We start from the raw sequence: 6745 nt of genomic DNA, 5'->3' as shown, positions 1-6745 counted from the left end.
GGTGGGAGATGGTTTGAGGCTGGGGTGGGGAAGTTAAGCCTGGCAGTGGGTTGGGGCTGCACGAGGTTGGCAGGCATTATGGCTGCGGTGGGTTGGGACCGTGGGGGGGAAGAAGAGGAGATAGATGAGGCTTTCTTCAGGCAGCTTAGTGAAGCTTCCAAATCACAAGCCTGGTTCTCATGGGAGACTTTAATCATGCAGACATTTGTTGGGAGACCAATACAGCAGCACACAGACAATCCAGGAAGTTTTTGGAGACTATTGGGGATAACTTCTTGGTACGAGTGCTGAAGGAACCCACCAGGGGCCGTGCGCAACTTGACCTGTTGCTCACAAACAGGGAAGAACTAGTAGAAGAAATAGAAGTTGGCGGGAGGGAACCTGGGCTGCCGCGACCTTGAGATCGTAGATTTCAGGATCCAGACGAAAGGAAGAAGGGTGAGCAGTAACATACAGACCCTTGATTTCAGAGGAGCAGACTTTGACTCCCTAAGAGACTGGATGAGCAGGATCCCTTGGGAAACGAAGATGAAGGGGAAAAGAGTTGAAGAGAACTGGAAGTATTTTAAAGAAGTCTTACTGAAGGCACAGGAACAAACAATCCCGCTGCATAGTAAGAAATGCAAACATGGTAGGCAACCAGCTTGGCTTAACAGGGAAATCCTTAGTCAGCTTAAATTCAAAAAGGATGCATATAAGAAATGGAAACGAGGACAGTTGACTAAGGAGGAGTATAAACATACGTCTGGAGAATGCCGGGCAGTAATCAGGAAAGCGAAAGCACAATTGGAACTGCAGCTGGCAAGGGATGTGAAGAGTAACAAGAAGGGTTTCTACAGGCATGTGAACAATAAACGGGTTATCAGAGAAGGTGTGGGGCCATTACTGGATGAGGGAGGTAACCTAGTGACAGATGATGTAGCAAAAGCTGAAGTACTCAATGTTTTTTTTGCCTCAGTCTTCACAGACAAAGTCAACATCCCAATGATGGTCCTAGATATTGCAGTATGGGAAGGTGGAGGGCAGCCATCTGCGGGGAAGGAACAAGTTCTGAGCTATCTAGAAAAACTAGATGTGCACAAGTCCATGGGTCTGGATTTAATGCACCCAAGGGTACTCAGGGAATTGGCAGAGGTCATTGCTGAACCTTTGGCCATTATCCTTGAAGACTCTTGGAGATCGGGGGAGATACCGGATGACTGGAAGAAGGCAAACATAGTGCCCATCTTTAAAAAAGGAAAGAAGGACAATCCAGGGAACTATAGACCCATCAGCCTTACCTCAATCCCTGGGAAAATAATGGAGGGAATCCTCAAGGAATTCATTTTGAAGCACTTGGAAGAGGGGAAAGTGATCAAAGTAGCCAACATGGATTCACCAGGGGCAAGTCCTTCCTCACCAATCTGATCAGCTTCTATGACAACGTAACAAGCTCTGTGGACATGAGGAAGTCAGTGGATGTGATATACCTTGACTTCAGCAAGGCTTCTGATATGGTCTCCCACAACATTCTTGTCCATAAGTTAAGGAAATATGGATTGGATCCTCGGATTATAAGATGGATAGAAAGCTGGCTTGATGGTCGGGCCCAACGGGTAGTGGTCATTGGCTTAATATCTGGATGGAGTCTGTTTCAAGCGGAGTGCCGCAAGGCTCGGTTCTGGGGCCGGTGTCATTCAACATCTTTATTAATGACCTGGATGAGGGACTGGGTTGCACCCTCAGCAAGTTTGCAGATGACACAAAACTAAGGGGAGAGGTAGATACGTTGGAGGGTAGAGGGAGAATCCAGAGGGACCTGGATAAATTGGAGGACTGGGCCAAAAGAAATCTGATGCAGTTCAATAAGGAGAAATGTAGAGTCCTGCACCTGGGGCTGAAGAATCCCAAACATTATTACAGGCTGGGGACCAACTGGCTCAGCAGCAGTACGATGGAAAGGGACTTAGGGGTTATGGTGGCTGAAAGGCTGGATATGAGTAAACAGTGTGCCCTTGTAGCCAGGAAAGCTAACAGCATACTGGGGTGCATTAGGAGGAACATTTCGAGCAGATCTAGGGAAGTAGTTATTCCTCTTTATTCGGCACTGGTGAGGCCACATCTGGAATATTGTGTCCAGTTTTGGGCCCCCCAGTATAAAAAGAATGTGGATTTGCTGGAGCAGGTTCAGCGAAGGGCAACAAAAATGATTAAGGGTCTGGAGCACAAGACCTATGAGGATAGGCTGAGGGGTTTGGCCTTGTTTAGTTTACAGAAGAGAAGACTTAGAGGTGATTTAATAGCAGCCTTCAACTTCCTGAAGGGGAGCTCTAAAGAGGAGGGTGAGAAATTGTTCTCAGTGGTGTCGGCTGGCAGAACAAGAAGTAATGGTCAGAAGTTGAAGAGGGAAAGATGTAGGTTAGATATTAGGAAAAACTACTTCACCAGGAGGGCGGTGAAGCATTGGAATGTGTTGCCTAGAGAGGTGGTGGATTCTCCATCCCTCAAGGTTTTTAAGTCCCGGCTGGACAAGGACCTGGCTGAGATGACTTAGTGGGGGTTGATCCTGCTTGAAGCACGGGGCTGGACTGGATGACCTCCTGAGGTCCCTTCCAGCCCTATGATTCTGTGAAGAAGGTAAAGCAGCAAATGAAAAATATGGAGCACCCCAGGAGCTGCTGGCTGTGGCAGGAGCTGGGGAGTGACTTGCCCTGGGGGTGGCGGGAAGGGAGCAGCGGCCCCCTGGGAAGGTGTCTGCCTGGGGATCACCATCTACGCCGTGTATCTGGGGAGCACCTATGCTTCATGGGGGCAGCTGTGCCCCCTTCACACCCTGCAGTGCTCCAACCCTCCACAGGCCATGGACACAGCTCCCTACCTGGCCCCAGTGGTGCCAGTCTCCAGCCTGGTGTCCTCCTCTCTGTTCTTCCAGCCCACAGCCCATCCTGCCCCTTGCCTAGTACCCTCTTCCCTGTGTCCTTTGCCTGGTTCTCCCTCTTCACAGCACACCCTGTTCCTCACTCACCCTGTGCCCTACCCACAGCCCCTCCACCCACTTCCCTGCCCCAGCCCCCCTCATGTGGTGCCCACAGCCTGTCCTACCCACTTCCCCTCTGCCCCATGTCCACAGCCTGTCCTCCCTGCTTGCTCCATGCCAACTCCCCTCCCCTTTCTCCTGTGCCTCATGCCCTTGTCCTCTGGCTGCCGCTCTCAGGCCTTGCCTTCCCATCCCAGAAACAGGTCCCTGGCTGGGCAGCTGCCCTTCCCCAGCACACCCAGCAGCTGCAAGGAGTTGCTGCCCAGGTGCCCCGTGGGGCTGGAGGCAGCAGAGACTGCTGCAGTGTTGCGGGAGGTGTAGGACGGGAATGCTAGTCTAGGGCTGTGGGTTTGTGCCCTGCTGTTTGTGGGAAGAGGGGAATGTGTTTGTGTTCCAGAGTGTATTTGGGGCTGTACTGTGTGTGGTTGGGTTACAGGAATGTGCATTTTGTGTAAGGCTTCTGGGAATTTTGTGTATTGGGATTGTGTGTGTGTGTGTGTTTTGTGTCACACATTATGGCTATTTTGTGAGTTGCGTTTTTGCCGTATGTGGGCTGGGTTGGGTTGTGCTCTCTCTCTCTTTCTGTGTATGTAGCCTAGCGGCAGTTTGGGGCCACGGAGTGGGGTGGGGTGGGGTGGGGCTTGAGTTCAGGTGCTTTTATCCTAGAAAGAAAGAAGGGTAGCCCTTCGCCCTGCCCTTATGCTACTAGGAGAGGAGAAGGAGGCTTCCAAGTCCTGGCTCTGTAGTGGCTGAGCGAGATCTTAGTTGGCTTCTTTTATCAATGTGTAAAAATTACCACACTGGAAACCTTAGTGGTGAGTTTGCTTCTTGCCAAAGTAGAGCCTTAGCGAGTAGAATGGATGCTCTGGAATACTACCACTACTAATGTATTTCAAACCGGAGACCTAAGTAGTAGCATGACGAACGTACATGAGTAACACAGCCTGTTAAAACAAAAAGCAGTCAAGTAGCACTTCAAAGATTCGCAAAATAGCTTATTAGGTGAGCTTTCAGGGGCCATTCCTACTTCTTCAGAGCTTGGCTAGCTCAGCTGGTAGAGCGTCAGACTTTTAATCTGAGGGCCCAGGGTTCAAATCCCTGGTCAGGCAAGGCCTCTTCTCCTGTTTGGAGGCACTCAGCGTGTGGCTCCCTGGAGGTGGCCCTTCTGCTGCTCATTCCTTTGTGAGCCTGTTAAACATTCACTTTTCTTTTAATTTCTATAGCGCATGCATATTTGTCTCCTTAGATCAGAGAAAGGCCTTTTCTCCCCAGCAATTTCCTGTTTTAACTTTGACTACAGAATTAGACAGCAAGGACAAGTTTAAAAATTCGCAATACCTTGCCCATGAATATTGCGCTGAAGGAAAGTAAGTTCAGGGGTTCTGGTGCTTTCCCCCATCCCTGTGGGTAGCTCCAATCAGAATCAATCCTGGGAGTGGCAGACAGAGATTGCTGATGGAATACTAATTGGAAGGACATGAATTTTGAGGAGGGATTTGAAGGAGAATAAAGTAACTGAGTACACAGGAGGAGGGGAATTATTCCAGGCACAGGTGAGCTGCATGAAATTCAGACAGATCATCCTGACTCCATCTGCACCTCACATGGTGTAATAAACTGAATTGTCGGAGTTTACATTTTAAGAACCAGAAAGGTAAAAACTTGCTATTAACTAGAGATGAGAGGTGGGAACTAGACCTGGACTGAACTTTCCCAAAGTTAAGGTAACATTTAGACGCAGAGTTTTGATTTGACTAAATATAGAAATAAATGGCAGCTATAGGATCTGGATCCAGAACAAACTTCCCCAACATTTGGATTGGGATGATCATATATTGGGTTTTGATTCAAGTCAACTTCTGTGAACATGTATTTAGCTAAAAGTCACCAAATACAGTCAGTAAGCTCTCTTAAAGAACATGATAGGAACCTGATTGTGTCAGGTGCTGAGATTTTTCTAGGAAGGATATTTTGCCTTCTTTGAGCAAGCACCATGGAAAAAATAAAGAATCAGGTCTATAATTTCTATCAATCTTGAAGTAGCTGCATTTCCTTTTATAATCTTGTAAACCTAAAACGTTTGCAACCCTATCATTGAAGCAATAAATATAGAATAAATATTATATCACAAAACAGTTTAAAAAGTAAAAATGTCTTATATGTTCCTCTGCTGTGAAAGAGAAATAATTAATTCAAAGACATGCAAAATTAGTGCAATTTAAAATACAAAACAAATGTAGTCTAGTCTCGTCAAAAGACAGTGTGTCATTTATAGACATTTCCTAGCTTGTCCAACCACAATGGAGCCCCCACAGCTCTTCAGATCTACTCTGCAGGGTAGTTAGATTATCCTACAGTACAGCAGCATAATTAAGCCATGCTAATTAAAATGGATGTGACTTAAAGGGGTCTTTTCTACAACACTGCTCTCGATAAACTGGGTCAATTTCAGTAATGCTCAACACTACACCATTAAAAACCTGAACATTAAAAGAACACTGCATGTCCAAAGAACAGTTCTTTGCAAGAGCAACTATAATAAGAAAAGTTGGCCACTCTTGAAACTCTTCTGTATAGGATACATGATAAGTGTTTTTGTTTGTGAATTCAGTGCAGGCACACAAACAAGCATCAGGTTAATGTTCTGATATTAGCAAAGATTTCCAGCAATTTGCCCCACATTCTAATTCTGTGTTTTCTGTACAAAACTGAATTGTGAAAAATGAGCAATGGTTCAGTGGGTCCACATCACTGCGGCATGAGTATGCAGACCTCACTGCAAGCATTGGGGATACTTAACCTACAACTGGCAATACAGCTACTTGCCACAGGTATACATATGGCAGGAGTATAATAATACATTTAATAGTGTAGAATTCATCTTGTCATAATATGTTCTATCTTTGATAATATTTTAAAATTATTACTGCAAGTTTATAAGTATTGTAGCAATTATTGTGTGCAATGTAGAATCTCGTTGATACATGGCTTCTAGTTCCAGACATCTCGTCCAGTTTGTTCTGCCATGGCTGATAATTTGCTCATGCGTCCCTGGGAACTATGCCCTCACACTGATCAATCAATCAATCAATCTACTTATGTGATTCTCAGCAGTGTAATATTTGGTGCCTTACACCAAGATGAAATATTGAGTTCACAGAAATTCTGTTAGATATTCTGGGAGTACACTTATCTTTTAAAACAGTCTGCGTAGTTTTAGCTGTACCACTGTCTTTGAAACTTCCCCTGATTGTGGATTTAATATATAAAATTACGATTATTTCTAATACCTCAGCTCCTTTTTAATGATGGTAGCCTCCTTGCATTTTTGGAAACGAATATTGCAAAACTGTTAGCATCAAATCCAACAACGATTACTCCTCTTTCTTTGTAGCGTGGTAAATTCTGGGCTTGGTGCACTTGTTTGTCCTCCAAAAAGTCAGACACAATCCCTGATGCGAACACACAACTGTTCTGTATCATGCCGGAATTCCATGCTGTTAACCTACCTTTGTAGGTGTTTATGTAGCCTTCCCCTCTACAGTGTAAGAGCATCTCATTACATTATTTTTTATTCAACATCCCTTGTGCGACAACGAAGCACCGTACCTACATTTCATCCCTTTCCAAAACCACACTTTTGAATAAATTAACTCTAACAATTGTAGTCATGTAGGCCAAGGTCCAAAACACGTTGTTGAAGTCAATGAAAAGAATCTCATAAACATC

General features: G+C 45.6%; 1 non-coding gene across 1 annotated transcript; it reads left to right on the top strand.

The window, feature by feature from the left end:
* The first annotated feature begins 4052 nt into the window (after nucleotides 1-4052).
* Nucleotides 4053-4125, top strand: TRNAK-UUU (transfer RNA lysine (anticodon UUU)). The gene has a single exon. It is a non-coding gene; the product is annotated as a tRNA-Lys (tRNA).
* The last annotated feature ends 2620 nt before the right edge of the window (nucleotides 4126-6745 follow it).

Source organism: Carettochelys insculpta, chromosome 6 (genome assembly GCF_033958435.1).
Source record: "Carettochelys insculpta isolate YL-2023 chromosome 6, ASM3395843v1, whole genome shotgun sequence".
Taxonomy (NCBI): Eukaryota; Metazoa; Chordata; order Testudines; family Carettochelyidae; genus Carettochelys; species Carettochelys insculpta.
This window is presented reverse-complemented; position numbering and strand designations above follow the sequence as displayed.